The sequence below is a fragment of the Rhinichthys klamathensis genome, unplaced genomic scaffold (genome assembly GCF_029890125.1).
Source record: "Rhinichthys klamathensis goyatoka isolate OS25496 unplaced genomic scaffold, OSU_Roscu_1.1 h1tg000409l_1, whole genome shotgun sequence".
In the NCBI taxonomy this organism is placed as follows: domain Eukaryota; kingdom Metazoa; phylum Chordata; class Actinopteri; order Cypriniformes; family Leuciscidae; genus Rhinichthys; species Rhinichthys klamathensis.
The window spans coordinates 654,945-672,120 of NW_026606909.1; the positions used below are offsets into that span (position 1 = coordinate 654,945).

The following is a 17,176-nucleotide window of genomic DNA, read 5'->3' on the forward strand; positions in this document are numbered from 1 at the left end:
TCTTTCTTTCTTTCTTTCTTTCTTTCTTTCTTTCTTTCTTTCTTTCTTTCTTTCTTTCTTTCTTTCTTTCTTTCTTTCTTTCTTTCTTTCCCCGCATCTCAAACCCAGATCCCTGAACTCCAGCTCCGGGTTTTCCGGCTCCGTCGCTCCGCTCCAGTGGATCCGCGTCTCCGGGCCGCGAATGAGCTCATGTCGGGTTGCATTGCTTCAATGTCTCGCAGTGAGAGAAGCAAACAAGCGTAAAGAGCCATTAGAGCTCAAGCAGAGGAACTGTGTGTGTGAGTGACTGCAGATATTCGGGACATACTCTGATCATTGGGATTGTATCGCGTTGAGAATTAAGGACACTTGCTGTTTTGAAACCGAAGGTGAAATGTCGTTTTCCCAGCTGGTTTTTGTGCTGGTTGTACTGGATTTGGAGTAGATCTGAACTGTTCTGATGGCTGCAGTCCAGTGAAACCGGCCTGTCTTTGGATCTCCAGTGAGTGTGTGTGTGTATGAATGTGTGTGTGAATGTGTGTATGAATGTGAGTGTGTATGATGAGTCCGTATGTGTGTGTGTAACCCCTGCACATTTTCTTGGAGGGCTATTTTTCGTGTGTTTTGGATCTATGGCATGCATCTAGATCGGGCTGGGTCCTCTGGGGGGTAAGTGCGCATTTTTATTATGTTTTATGTATTTTGTGAAGGATATTTGTGCTGCCACTTATCTTGTGTCTTTAGCTTTAGCCGTCAGGATTAGCACTGCATTGACCTCATGGCTTTATTCCATGTTTGCACACCTGAAATGTCATTGTAATGGCGCAAGAGTGTGATTTATTTAATTATGGTTATTTAAAATGAAACATTAATATGTAAGTTACACGTGTTGTTTTAGATTTCTTTTTAAAAACGGTTTACGTGTGTTTTGGTTGATTTTGGCGCTTTTTTACGTTTTATCTCAGGTGTATTTTGGATGTTTAATGTCACAAATATATATTCTTGTGTGAGTTTGTTATTTTTTTGTTTGTTTAAATTTCTTTACAATTAAATCAGTCTGAATGCTAATGCTAACTGCTCTTTGTCATATCCGCCGTTAGCTCTGCTAGCAAACCTCGAGTGTCTTAAACGGTGTAATGATCATTTGACAGCGACAGAGGAGACGTTTGTGTTTTTATAGATGAGAGGTTTGTGATTGATCTGTTGGGCTTGATTTGTGTGACGGTTTGATCAGTTATTCGTGTGTGTGTGTGTGTGTGAGAGAGCGAGATAAACTCGTGCTTACAAAAGCTAAAGCGGCTAAACAACGTGTGTGTTGAATAGAAAGACACAAGATTCACTCACTGTATTTTTCACAAAGTCATATAGCAGTATTATTGTATTCTTTAAGTGCCTTCTAATATCTTAACTGCCATAACCCATTAATAAGTATATTATTAACCATGGTAAGACCATGGTTTGGACATGTAGGACATCATCACTTATTGAAAAGTACCATGTTTTTTTAAATGTACCATGATATTACCATGCTTTTGGACACGTATTATGAAAGTTACTTGGTATTACCATGTGTTTGGACATGTACGATAGTTTTAACAAGTTTTTGGACATGTTCCATGGTGTTACCATGTTTTTTGGACACGTATTATGATAGTACTACTGTGGTATTACCAAGTTTTGGACGTGTACTATGATAGTACTGTGGTATTACCATGCTTAATTTGCACGTGTACTATAATAGAATTGTGGTATTACCATGTTTTGGACGTCTATTATGATAGTACTGTGGTATTACCATGTTTTGGACTTCTATTATGATAGTACTGTGGTATTACCATGTTTTGGACGTGTACTATAATAGTATTGTGGTATTACCATGCTTTTGGACACATATTATTATAGTACTGTGGTATTACCATGCTTAATTTGGATGTGTACTATAATAGAATTGTGGTATTACCATGTTTTGGACGTCTATTATGATAGTACTGTGGTATTACCATGTTTTGGACTTCTATTATGATAGTACTGTGGTATTACCATGTTTTGGACGTGTACTATAATAGTATTGTGGTATTACCATGCTTTTGGACACATATTATTATAGTACTGTGGTATTACCATGCTTAATTTGGACGTGTACTATAATAGTATTGTGGTATTACCATGCTTTTGGACACATATTATTATAGTACTGTGGTATTACCATGCTTAATTTGGATGTGTACTATAATAGAATTGTGGTATTACCATGTTTTGGACGTGTATTATGATAGTAACGTGGTATTACCATGCTTTTGGACATGTACCACGATAATACTGTAGTATTCTTGAAAGTACGTTGGATGGATTACGATTTAAATACAATGACACATAGTTTTAGTATCATACCAATCAAAATATCATAGTAACATCATAAGGGTACCATGGTACAATACATTAGAGTACCATGGTATAATAGTGACTGGTATGACTTTTAATGGCAGATCGAGAGAGCAGGGGGTTGATATGTTCAATGCAATTCAATGATAGCAAATACAGTATATAAAATGTTTGGTGCAATATTTGCTCAGTTCACTAAAATGTTTGATAACAGAAGCGTTTCATTGGCAGTGCGTTCTGGATTTGACATTGCGGTGAAACAACAGTTCAGTAATGACTACAGCATATAATGCATTCGCACTCACTCCCATAAGCAATCATGATGTTTCTTAATTTAATCACCTTAATATTGTTACAAACCCTTTGACTTCTGTTGAACACAAATGGTACGTTATTGGACATTTCTCAGAAAAGTCATGCATGTTTTGTTTGAGTAAATGATGGCAGAATTGTCTTTGTTGGGTGAACAGAGAACACACACACACACACACACACACACACACACACACACACACACACACACACACACACACACACACACACACACACACACACACACACACACACACACACACACACACACACACACACACACACACAGAGATTGAAAACTCTCAGGTTTCAGCAGTGCATTTATAAAGCAGTTTGGTGGAGCGAGGGTCATTTATCAGGAGAAACGGCAGCTTGATGTGTGTTGGTGTCAGTTTGTCTTCCTACTGCAGTAATTATTGTGTCCTGTTTAGTTTGCTGAAGGGCAGAATCATCCCTCGAGTGTCTTTCCTCATTCCTGCCCTGAAACCGCACAAAATCTTCGTGAAAGGCAGCCAGTGTTGACATTTTGCCCATTAATGATCAGAGATTCAGACACACTCACACACACACACACACACACAGAGAAAAGCCCTGAACATTTACATTATGCATTTGGTAGACGCTTTTATCTAAAGCGACTTAAGCCTCTTTCACACCGCGCGTTGATCCCGGGAAATTGCCAGAACGCCTTCTGTGTGAGCGCAAACACGACCCGGGATCGATGCCGGATTGAGGATCTTGTAACATTGCTGTGTTCAGTCCCAGAACGCGCGGTGTGAACAAAAGCCGTAATCAATGCCGTAATGATGACGCTGAAGCCGGGATCGTTCGCTAGTGAAACGGTGCGTAATGCGCTAGTTCGAATCAGAGAAGAAAATGCACAAGCGTGGTTTATCGAGAGAGAAATCGCAGCTCATAAGCAAACTGAAGACGCTGCTGAGATATTGTCACATCGATGTCACGTGTCTTTGCAGGATTTTTACGGGTTGTGTGTGTACACACAATGGGTCTCATTCATGAAACATTCGTAAATATACGAGTAAATATGAGAGTGATTTGCGTGTAAAGAGACCTTCCTGAAAACTCATCTCCTGATTCACAAATACTTCGTAAACGTCAGATGTGATCGTGAAATGTGTGTGTGTGTTAATGAATTCCAATCAGTCGTAAATGGGACGCGCGTGCACGCTCATTCTCAATTACCATAAATCCCGCCCATTAAATCCGACTGACAACTATATACGGGCATCATACTATGACACCAAACGAAGGATTTCAACATGTCTTCTCAAAAATGAATGAAAAAGTGTTGAACCGGTGTTACCGGTTTTAAGCCCCATCACCGGTGACATCACTTTCCTACCGTGACACCGCGATGTCTTGACTTTTTTAAAGTATTCGTTTTTGCTAAAATATTTATTTGAATTAATTAAAAATAATAATTATCAATTATTTAGTTCAGAAGAGAGCATACATTATAATTAAAAACTGAACTGCGCAGTGCGTGCCAAGAGCCAGTCACGTCACAGATCATCAGCAAGCATCAGGATTCCATTTAGCACGTGTGGAGATGAGAACGAGTCAAATTACAGAAAAGCAAGATAATGGCGGAATGTGTAATTTATTTAGGCCTGTTTTATTTTCTTATTCGTTAATAAACGTTTTATGGTTCTTATTTGTTTGGGCCCACAGTTTGACGATTTTCAGCCTATGCGTTATTTTTATTTGTTCGTTATGCTAATAAAAGTTCTGTCTATAAATAAAAGTTTTATTATCAGCGAGCCGAGTTTTTTTTTTTTTGTCCATTCAAGCAATTGACGCTTATTTCGAAAGTGAAAGTATAACGCGCACGCATTTAAAAGCTATTTAAGCCCCCCGCCCCGCCCCCCACGGTGACACCGGGATTACCGGTGTTGTGACACGTCGATTAACCGGTGGGAAATTTTCCTCACCGCGGCAACCCTAGCGCGTTCACAGATAACCTGGTGCACACGCACTGACGAGCATGAACTCGGTGGGAGGGTATCCGTTGATAGTGGGGGAGGGGCATGAGAGTTGTAAACATTCAAATTTTTGCCTAAGTCCACTCAATCTGCCAGACTTGCCGACAGCAGCTTTAATTGACCTGCAGACTTTGTGATTTCACAGTATAGCACTATTGCAATCGAGTGCTGTATCTGAACTGAGTAATTGTGACAGCCCTACTTTCAATATGCAGACAATGCAATATATGACCGATATTTCTGATGGTGAAATGGTTTCTTGTTCAGTGACAGTGTGGTTTAATTCTCTAAGTGCATTAAAAACAAACTCCTAAAGCTACTGTGTGCTAGCTGGAAGTGCTAATGTTTGAGTAATGGATTCATTTCAACTGTTCGTTCACTTATTGCTGTTGAAAAACTCATAGTTCTGGATATGAGAATTCAGTTCCAGAAATGAATACGTTTGGAAAGTACCTGACTTTACGGCACGCTTTTAGGGTATGCGAGTTGCGTTTTGAATTGTTCTCGAGCACTGATCAGTGTGAGTGTGCTCTGATTTGTGTGCATTATTATATAGAGAGAGTCATTTTTATGGTAGTTGCACCGAAACTCAGTTGTTTGACTCTGGATCTTATGTTACCTAGTTTCCCAGGATTGCTTCTGGCTTTGTGTGGAAAAGCACCTGAAATCTGAGCTTTATAACCGGCCTTTATTCAAGATTAACACAGCATTTTTATTAAGTCCATGACGCTTTTTTCTGTTGCGTTACAAGCATTGTTAACTTAATTATGCCACAAAATGTTGACAATTTTGAGATTATTGTGATTATTATGGTTACAATAAGGTGCATTAGTTAATGTATTAACTAGCATGAACTAACAATGAGCAATACATTTGTTACAGTATTTATTAATCTTTGTTCATGTTAGTTCACGGTGCATTAACTAATGTTAACTAATACAACCTTTGATTTTAATAATGTTAGTAAATGTTGAAATTAATAATACCTAAGAATAATAAATGCTGTAGAAGTATTGTTCATTCTTAGTTCATGTTAACTAATGAACCTTATTGTAAAGTGTTACCGTTATTATTATTATAAAATACAGCTACTTATTAAATAAAGCTGTTTTTTATTGCATTGCTCTCGTTTCATCAAAGCACCGTCACAGCGATTTAACTCAATTTTTAACTAGACTTTGGACTGAAACCCTTTACGGATCATGCGTTCTGTGGTTTGCTGGGTAACTTGTGTTCAGTGTAGTTTGTATCCAGTCTTGTTGGCACCAGGTGCAGTTGCGGTCGGAGTTGTCCTGATCCACAACAAAGCCTCCTGGAGATAAATGGCTTGCTGGGGATTTCTATTCCTGCGGTGAGGTGAGCTCAGGATAACGTCTGCAAAGTCACTCTCTCTCGCTCTGACATTTTGTTATCGTGCTGCCATTTGGCAGGAGCCCAAGTGGATTCTAGCCGAGTGAAGGACGAAGGCTTTGCTCATCGGATCCAGGAGTGCTGTGAATGACGGGTGCGGTACGAGTCCTTACACACACTCTGGAGCGAGATTTGATTTTACACCCCTCATAAAAGCCGTGTAAGTGTCTTGAGCCGCAGTGAGTTACGGCCTCGTCTTCAACTCGCTGTTGGGGGCCGATTTAGTTTTCAGTTTCATTTCTAGTGATGAGTTTTATTTTGTAACCCGATTCCACAGTCCATATCTGCCGATCTGTGGTTACGCTGTGCATTATTCATTGACTTTTACTTGAAGATTACACCATGATTGACGGAAGTTTCATGGAGTTTTATATTTTTAGCAACAGTTGTGAGTTTTTTTTTTTTGTCTGTTACACCTAAAGGTTTTTAAATTAGTTTTCTTGTTGTAGCTTCAATGCATCAATGGACTTTTGATACTTTTGAGTTCTTGCTAAACCTCCCAAAAAGGCTTCAAATGGGCTCTAAATATTCAGTTGTAGACCGGGCCTAAATATGAACACTCGCCAAGCGCCATATGTGAGTATTAAAGGTACAATATGTAGGAATTTTGTAATAAAATATCCAAAAATCACTTGCACAGTGTGATATGTTTCCTGATGTTGTGTACTTACAATATCCCAAAAGTCTCCAAAGATTTTTTATTTCCGAGAAATTCCAATTTTTTAAATAAGTGGCCGTCCCGGAAAAAAATGTCGCCTGTCAATGACGCAATATCCGCGCTTTCCTCGGTTTCCGCTCGTACTGCCATAGCCATGACGTAACCATGGCGACAGACGCGGACAACTGCGCAGTGCGTAACGTTTAGCGGCACGCTGTTGTTGTTTCGTTCAATCATTATGGACCATGGCAAGCAGACTTTGGGACCAAAAAAAAAAGGACAACTAAAATGAGGATCAATATCGGCGTGGCGTTTTTGAGATGAATAGGCCTAGTGAGTATAGTAAACAGTTTAAGTTTAGTCTTAAGTAGGGGTGTAACGATATTTGAACCGAACCGAAAAACCGCGATACACCACCCACGATACGTATCGCGATACTCTCATGGCGAACCGAACACGCCCCGCCCCCTGCTGCCCCGCCCAGCCCCGGCTCATTGCACCTCATGTGTTATGTGTACACAACGAATACAGGGCTGTTGCCTAACCACCATTAACCACATATAATCGCGATAAGGTCAGTGTTTTGTTACTTTTGATAATAAGCAAGGTGTAATCTTTCAAATTATGTCTATTTGATCACGAAATGCAAACAATAAATGCCGTTTTGGCGCTCTTAGATGTGGCGTGACAGATATCACTGTATGCATGCGGCAGCGCGGAGCGCGATCATCTCTTCCTCAGTTACAGAATAAACATGAATGGACACCCGAAGGTATGTTGAAAGATACAGTATACTTACTGAAAGGCATCATAACTCGTGTAAACACTCAATCAGTGTTTCAACAGCGGAAATACGTCAATAAAACGCTTAGTTTTTCACATAGCTTTATATTTACCTCAGGCAAGTCATTCAGTGTCCACAGCTTGCTGGTTTGCTAACTCTTTCACTAAATAAATGCTATATATTAGCCTATATATTATATTTTACTTAACCTGTTTATGATGTCTTGATTATTTAATGTATGTTTAAAATAGTTGTCATGAAAATAACAGCAACTGTGTAAATTATTATATGACAATAACAAATTAGAGTAAAAACATGTTAATGCAAAAATTGCCTTATGTGCAGTTTACATGTTTTCATACAATTTGTTATTTGAGTGTTGATTATTATTATATAATTTAGGCTAAAAGTCTAGGCTCTGTTGTTAAGCTTTAATGTTATAGTAATGTGCAAGTAAGGGCTGTAGTTTACAGCATTAGCAGATCATTTTGTTATCCTTGAGAAACGTTTACTTGTAATTGAATTAATTTAAAGACAAGGACACAATTTGTTCATTAAAGCACTGTTTAATAAAATATAAAAGCAATTTTAGCTTTCTAAACCCCCCCACCCCACCGAAATGAACCGAACCGAACCGAACCGAGACCTCAAAACCGTGGGACGAATCGAACCGTCAGGTTTGTGTATCGTTACACCCCTAGTCTTAAGTGATCGTAAACAGTTGAGAAATAACGGTATCCGTATCCCTGCATTAGCTCTTAAAGTGACAGCAGCCTAACACCGTGTCCTAACTACACGCGACGCGATAAAATTCCAGCGACAGCAAGTGTGTCTGTCCACACTAGACGCGACGCGACTGTGAGACGCCTCAGTCAATCAAAAATCACAGCCATTCAGAACAGCGTGTGGGCAGAGTCTCTCTGTGAAAGCGCACTGCTGGCCCGCACTCGCATTGGAAATGGGTAAGGACATAATCAAATCAAGAAATAACATTATTAAAAATCAAAACATTAACAAAATATACTCATTGACTAATTTTGTTATGAAGTACAGTTGTATGTTTGCATAGAATTCAGTTTGAACGCTATATTATATGCTTTCAAAATCTGAGGTAAATTATCCATTATCGCTTGTGGCACAGTGACCTAACGTTACTTTTAACTAAAAATAAATAATGTGTACTCATAACCAGTGTAATTTCTTGACACGCAGAACTTCCATCCAATGAGATCCCTGTGTGGGCGGATCTGTCAGCCGCGACGTCGCAGAAATAGGAACCGTTTCTAAATTAGAAACTTCTCGTGTCACGGTCGCGTCTGGTTAGGACAAAAACTCTGATTAACATGGAAAAGATAGCTTTTATCGTGTGTCGCGGCGTCGCGTGTAGTTAGGACACGGTGTAATATTCCTGTTTGTGTTTTTAATGTTAATCAAACAAGAAAGAAAAAATCACTCACTGCTCTTGACAGAATACATTTTGTAACTTTATTAAGGACTAATTCATAAGGATGTTTAATTTATACAGTGAAGACTATGTGTTATTTTACATTTGCTTACTTTTTTAAATTATGTTCCTGAAAACTAAATTTGGTGTCATTACTGCAAAAATGCTTTCATGGCCGGTAAATTTTCTGAAGTCACCGGTCATTGTCAGGTTTTAGGCCCTGGTTGTAGATATGTTAGCGTTCTGCATTGCTACTTATACTTTGTAGTTGAATTTTAATAATACATTTTCTTTGTTGCGTCACTTGTGTTGTTTGAAATAGCCAAACTTTTGGGCAGAACTTTTCAGTCGGTCACTTTGAAAAATTGTTTATTGCGATTATTATAATAATAAAATGCAACTAGTTAGGCCTGTTTAACATGGGAATCTTCTAGACATTGGTATCTACATTGGACATGGCTAATTTTATGCTCGTTTGGCACTTGACAAGTGTTTAATTTGTAGCCGGAAACGTTTCGTCTTCACGCAGGGCTCCCTGTCAGTTGCAGATGCTGCTGATTTGTGTGTCCTTGCCTGTTTGTTGTCATTGTACCTCCGTCAGTTGCAGATCTGGAGACGCTGGCAGATGTGCTGAGATCTCCTCTTGTTAATGTGCTAAACTGCTGTGAATGTGGGGGACGTCGTGAGACATGGAGAGCGAGGAAGTACAAACATCAGGAGAATGATTTGAGGCATGGCTGGCTTCATCTTTATTTAATTACACCGTTATTTTTGCATGGGCTGTTTTCTTTCTCCAAGCAACTGATGGTGTTAATCTTTATTGACAATTTATTTATAGATGAAATTTACATCTTGCAGCTGGTAGAGCAGCATTCTGAATTTTTTATTTCCAATGTAAACATTCAAACTCTGTTTGCACATAAGCGTTTGCTGCGAGTACCAAACTGAGTTCTTTTCTGCGGCCTATTGTGCTAAAATGGCCAATTACACGCAACGAAGGGCATTTTGACAATGTTAGTAAGTATCCTCAAAAACCAAGTCGGTTATGTCTTAAGTGACTAGGGCTGTCACTTTTGTGACGATTTTTGAGACATAAGCGTTCATTGAATCGATTGTAAAATCGAGTTTCCATGTCTAAAGACGTTTCCATTTCCAACACCATATATATGCAAATCCACGGACACCTAACAGGCATTAGGACGAGCGTAAAGAGGCGCTTGAGACGGACAAGTCAGCAATATTCCTGATGATTTACTGGCGTGAAGTTTCAGCACAATGACAAACAGGAGCGCAACATTCAGGGATTGAGATTAACACCCTCGACCCGCCAAATGCGGGTAAAGATGAACTTTGGCGGGAAACGCTGTCAAATCACGAGCCAATCTGGTGTGTTTCTGTGTTTACTCACTTTGCTGGGGAAGTTCGTGTAAGACAAATCTGCGCAAATACGCAACTCGTGATCCTCATGATATATTAAATACAGCGTATTGCAGAATCTGCTCATTTCTGGCTTACTTGAACACACACGTCACTACACAACAAATAACGGCGCGCTTGTTCACTTGCACTGAAGTAATAGCGAATATTAAAAAGCATTTGGTGAACAGAAAAGACATTGTTATTTTCCAGCATCCTACATGTTCTGTGTGCTGTATTGATCTGTCCACCTAAAACACATTTTTGGTAAAAAAAAAAAAGGCCGTTGAAATCGATTCCTTATTTTCGTTTTCGAAACTTGTGTTGGTTGGTCCGATCGATTGTGCAATGGATTTTCGAATGTAAAGTGACAGCCCATAGTTGGGAAAGAAAACACGTGTATCAGTATATTTGATCCGTGCATTCGCTCTTAAAGTGACAGCGACCTAATAAACCTGCTTAACTCTGTGTCATTAATGCTATTAAATCAAACAAAGAACATCCCTCACTGCTCTTGGCTGAATAACTTGTAGCTTTAATTATAAGGATGAATCTGTTTTTAATTCACAGTAGGGCTGGGCGATAAAACGATAACGATAATTATCGCGATATAATTTTTTTCGATAAAACGATATCAAGAGGTCGATAAATGTTCGATAATGTGTATGCGCCAAAAGCGGAACGGAACGAAACTCATTTGAACCTCGCGCCTCACGGACTGTTTATCCACTCGGCTCAAAGTCCAAATGGCAGCGCGAGCTCACTAGAGCAGACGCGTTTACTCTGATCGTCTCGCTCACGAGATCCAGTGAGAAGCGCTTAAGTTCAGCGAAGAACACAAATGTCCAGTTTAAATCAGTTCAAAGGCAGATGAAACAGCGCTGACAAACAGGAGAAACACTGTACGCAGCGATACAGTCAGAATCTGAATGGAAACTGAATCCATTTAGCCTACCATGGATTTACTGTAACGTTAGCCTAGTAATATTAACTGCACCATGAAATGTGGGATATACATATTGAATTGTATAATATTATTAATGTAGACAATGTATTAAATGACTAATGGAATATAATTACAGTATAATGTATTTAACTGTTAGGCTACTGTTTTTCATACAAATACCATAGAAACCATAAAGTAACATTTTGCCATGATAGTGAGGTGCTATAAGTTAGGCTGTACCTGGCTTTATCTGTGGTTATCATGGTCTAAATGCATGATACTGGATGACCAATGGTAAATTTTTATAAAACTCAAACAGTCAGAATATTACATTTTACCAAATAAAAATGTGGTCCTTAAAAAAAAAAAACAGATGTTACTGTTTTTGTTAATGAACATAAATTTAACATAGTAGTATTAGCTTGAGTCAGGATGTAGATTTACTGTCAACTCACTGTCAAATATGCATTTCGAGACAAAACATATAATTTGAATATTGCAGCCTGCACTGCAAACTGTGCTGAAGAAATATTTTTCTTTTCAGATATTTATTTTGTTAAGGAAAAATGACAAATGTTTGAATGTTCTACCTCAGACGCTAAAACCACAACGCTCTGGTTTATACAACTTTCACTTAGGAGCAAAAATCTGCCTTTAAACTTGAAAGAAATAAAGATTTGACATTTATCGTGATAATTATCGATATCGACTGATATAAAAAAAAATATCGTGATACATTTTTTGGGCCAAATCGCCCAGCCCTAATTCACAGTGAATTTACATTGAGTGAGCAAACATTTAGGTAAGATAATTGTAATTTAAAAAGACCATTCAGTATAGGGCTGTGTATTGGCAAGAATCTGGCGATACGATACGTATCGCGATACATGGGTCACGATTCAATATATTGCGATATATTTCGATACTGTGCATAAGGCGATATATTGCGATTTTTTTAAAAGTAGGACTACAATTTTAGAAAGTATTATTTAAAAAAAAAGACATGATGTGCATAAAATTCAAACAAGTTTACTTTAGATAAACAATTCAGTACACAGAAAATCAAACTGCCAGTTTGGGATTGTGGTTCACAGGTTCTTAGTGAGCAAATTTGTATATGCTCAAGTAGGCCTTAATAAAAGAAAATACATAGCCCCTGTCACAATACATAACATACACACATGTGTGCAATCTGAAAAAAGAAAAGACATCTGTCTATGTCAATAAAAATAAATAAATGCTTGCACTATTCCTAGTACACAGGGTACATCCAACACGTTTTGTGTTGCAAAAACACGAACACAAGTCAAGTATATTTATATAGCGCTTTTCACAATTGTATCAAAGCTTCACAGTATAAATCAAAATAACATAACAATGTTTGTTTCTTAGTGGAAAAAACATCCACGTTAGGTAGGGCTGATCAATGGTATTAATAATTGGTTAATTAATTTGAATATCCCCAATTCCTAAAGGAAACATTGAGGAACAAATATATTAATAGTCAGTTAAAGAAAATACATAGCCCCTTACTGTGACATCTAGGCTAATGCATAACACATAAGGTGCAATCTGAGGGGCAATCTGTCATTAAAAAAATGCTTGCACTATTATTCAAACAGGGTACATCCAACACATACCGTAAAACTTCAAATAATAGCGAGTCCCATATAGACGCCGGTCTCTTTTACACGCCTGATGTGGCGAGTGGCGACAGGTTTGGGTAAATAAAGGCCAGTCTCAAATAGAGGCGGGGTCTGTTTTTTAGTTTCGGGTTGTATTTAATCTTTTAAAACCCGTCAAATCGTCCGCTTTTTAGCGGCTGCCAAAACAAATTTGTGTCCCGCCAAAGCCTTTTTTTATCGGTGAGTGATGTAGAATAGAAAGACTGCTGCGCTTGACAGGACGCAAACGAGCAGAGAGAGAGAGAGAGAGAGAGACAGAGAGAGAGAGAGAGAGACAGAGAGAGAGCACCCCGGCCGCGCGCGCGCACTCTCACGTCTTCAAACAACACGCGCGCTGTCTTGCTCTCTCTCCCTCGCGCATATTAATCAAAATCATAGACACTGTAGGCGAGGACACTAGTGGTGCGTCTCATTCTAGCCATCTAGTGGTAGGGATTTAAACACAACATAAACGCGAACCACGGCAATAGTATGAATATTTTTGCACGTAAACTAAAAAAAAAATCGATATTGCGTTTTTGAAAATCGATACAGTATTGCAAAATAAAATATCGCGATACTCAAGTGTATCGATTTTTTCTTACACCCCTAATTCAGTAACACAGTCACAGCTTTCCTATTATTAAAACAAATAGCAAGCAAACAAATTGCATTAATAGTGATTCATTTCATGTAAGAAAAGCTACGATACATTTTGAATGTATTTTTATTCTTATTTTACACTTTCATGGAACATTTAGGCATGAATATTTGTCATAAAGTCATGGGAATGTATTAGTAAAATTGTGTGCGACTGCGAACCCTGATAATCACTAGACTAACACATGATCTCACGGTCATGTGATGATGCCGCCCGTGAACCAATCGAGACGTGAGATGAACATTTAGCTAGACCAGCGGATGTGTTAGTCTGAGGTGTCGAGCGCCGTGACGGACGACTGCGTCTGCGTTCATGAGATGTCAAAACATGTCAAGGACTGCGTTTTCCTGGTGGCGTTTCATCCTCGTTCAGACTCAGTGCTGTTCGGCTGCTGAAAGTGCTTTGTTCATTAAAGCAACACCAAGGAACTTTTCCTCTGCGGTCGCCCTTCAGGTTGGAAGCAGAATTGTCCATTAGTCAGATTTGTAGTTTTCTTATGTCTCATTAGAACTACAGAAACGCGACCCGATCTGGCAATCTTACACAGCGTGGTTATAGCAGATATAGGGAGGCAGAAGTGCCTTTCACCCTGTCACGACTTAATGAACCGCTGAAACGGGATTATTTAAGGTAAAAAATCTTACTTAGTGTTGCTTTAAGAGAGGATAGCGGCGAATGGCTGAACATAATCATAAAGTCATATAATAATGAAAGGATTTGTATAGGGATGCACGATGATATCGGGACAACATCGGTATCGGCCGATAAAAGCTTAAAATGACCATCATCGGCATCGGCCGATATGAATATTTCTGCCGATGAGTCTTGCCGATAGGGTGGCGTGTTTCCTATGCGCACGTGACGACCGTGAACGAAGCATGAGCGCCAGCAACTTAAACTTCCAACTAGGGGTGTGCCGTGCGTCTCACGGTTTTTGATCGTGGACGATTAAAATGTCTCCACTATCTGCTTTTGAAGAAAAATCATAGTATCGTGCATTCTATCAGTTCAATTCTGGCGCCTTCATCTCAACATACTGTACAACGCGACGTACATTCACATCACATCACATGTAAACGCAGAGGTAGAGTTACACTCACGGGACACCGCAATTCACAAAAGTTCATTGTTTGCATGTGCGTCAAAGTCTTGCTAGGTAAACATGTCATTCACGTGCTGATGCGCTGTTCTAACATCCGCTTTTCTGAGCGCGTTACACCCGACGCTCACAGGAACTAAAGCCTGTCACAGCGCCTGCATACTGGACTAATCTTTCGAGTCTTATTGCGCTGATACTGTCAAATACACACAAGGTTTACATAAACAAAGTTGGTTATGTCTAAAGTGAAAGCAAACAGAGAAGATCTGCTTGTCAAATGCGTGTATATTGGACGCGTCGCGTTACTCGCGTGCAGTTCTTAAAGAGACAGTAATAATATTCTGCCGCTTGTCTTTAAAGAGATACTGCACCCAGAAATAAAAATTCTGTCTATCTAATGTTGTTTCAAACCTGGATTCATTTCTTTCTTGTGCTTAAATATACTATGGAAGTCACTGGAGTACAGCAACTGTTTGGTTAGCCACATTCTTCCAAATAACTTTTATAATTTCAACAGAAGAAAGAAACTTGAGAGAGTAAATGATGACAATTTAAATTTTTGGGAGAACTATCCCGTTAATGTTAATAAAACAACAAAACACAGAGGAAATCACTCACTGCTCTTGACTGAGAACATTAATAGAAGCTTTAATAAGCTTTTTTTGCACTTAAAAAAAATACAAATATATCGGTATCGGTATCGGCATCGGGCAAAATTAGTTTGAAAATATCGGCATATCGAATATCGGCCAAAATCCTATATCGTGCATCCCTAGATTTGTAAAATAAGAGATTATAGGATGTCCATTTCGGTTTGCTTTTTTTATTATTACCACAATTAAATAGGCTAAATTGATTTGAAATAATTTCACTTCTTTGATTTGGATGAATGTTAATTTTTGTCAAGTCTAATATTTGAGTCTAATAATATTGAGTTTTCATTTTTTTTTTTTTTTTATGTTTCAATAAAACGTTTGAATTACTTATTAATTATTTGATTATTTTTGTAAAATCCATTTAACTGACAAGAGCCAATTGCTTAATGACATCATCCTCCACATTTGATGATGTTTTGTGCTATTGGTTCGTTTGTCGGTCTTCGCGCTAGAACTTTCCGTCCTTAAATTACAAAACATTCATAGCATATTCTGTGCAAAGCATATTCATTTTGTAGAAGTTAATTAGTTGAAATGCACTGCAGATCAGGAGTGTCCCAGGAGAAGCGCTTGTGTTGTTAACATGAGCATTTATTTGCAGTGATGTATAGTTGAGCTCACGGCGGCCATGTTTGTGTGCAGGACTCGAGCTGTCACTGAATGTAATGGTTAACTCGAGCTGTCATGCACTGGCTGTCATCAGGCCAGCTCAGCTAATGAGTTTATTTTCTTTCCCGCACTGATGTTGAGATATGTCTCGTCTGGATCTTATCTTTACAGGATCAGGACCTTAAAGAAGCACATGCTTAACTCAACAAGTAGGGCTGCGTGATATGGGAGAAAAAAGTTAACAGATTTTTTTTTGTTACACTTTTTTTGAGTGTTGTTGCTTTTTCCTTTTAACAATTAGAACAATGACAATGATGAAAAAAATAACCTATGACAAAACAACAGAATATTTGAGGGACAAATGCATGCAAAGACAAATGATCCTTTGACAGGTAGTGCTTAAGCAGGACACAAGTTCGTAAATGTTATAGATTCACTTAATCCTATGAATATATTAGTGCTGAGCAACGATTAATCGCATCCAAAATAAAAGATTGTTTACATAATATGTGTGTACTGTGTATCATTTTTTTATATATATTTAAATACACACACATGCATGTATATAATTTGAGAAAAATGTGTTTATATATAAAATATTTATGTGTATTGATATACAAAATAATTATACACAGTACACACACATATTACGTAAGCACAAACTTTTATTTTGGATGTGATTAATTGTTGCCCAGCACTAGAATATATATATATTAAAATAAAATATCTACTACCCTTATGAATCATAAGAATGACAATGGTAACGATTGTGTACAATACAAAAAGATACAGTGCATTATCCTGAGTATTGTCAGCTGTCTAATAAAACGTCAGGCACAACATTAAATACATTATCAATGAATACAGATTACACTCCGTTACTAATAGAGCCCGACCGATATGGATTTTTGGGGGCCGATACCGATATTAGGGAGTAAAAAAAGCCCGATACCGATATATCGGCCGATATTATTTATGTGTATATTATAATACAGTAGCAATATTATTTATGTGTATTATAGTACAGTATACCAGTCTAAAGTTTGGACACTTTCCTATTGGTGTGTACAAACTTTTGATGGGTACTTTACACAGTATAAACAGAATAAATATATTTTATAAACACGTTTTGCAATGATCACTCAAATGTGGT

The 17,176-nt window shown here is 38.2% G+C and overlaps 1 protein-coding gene across 1 annotated transcript in view; it reads left to right on the forward strand.

Moving 5' to 3' along the window:
- The first annotated feature begins 226 nt into the window (after positions 1 to 226).
- znf609a (zinc finger protein 609a) overlaps positions 227 to 17,176 on the forward strand; it is a 133,234-nt gene continuing 116,284 nt past the window's right edge. Inside the window, exon 1 of the mRNA XM_056234951.1 lies at positions 227 to 648. The gene's annotated coding sequence lies outside the window, so the exon portion shown is untranslated. The remainder of the gene's footprint in view (positions 649 to 17,176) is intronic.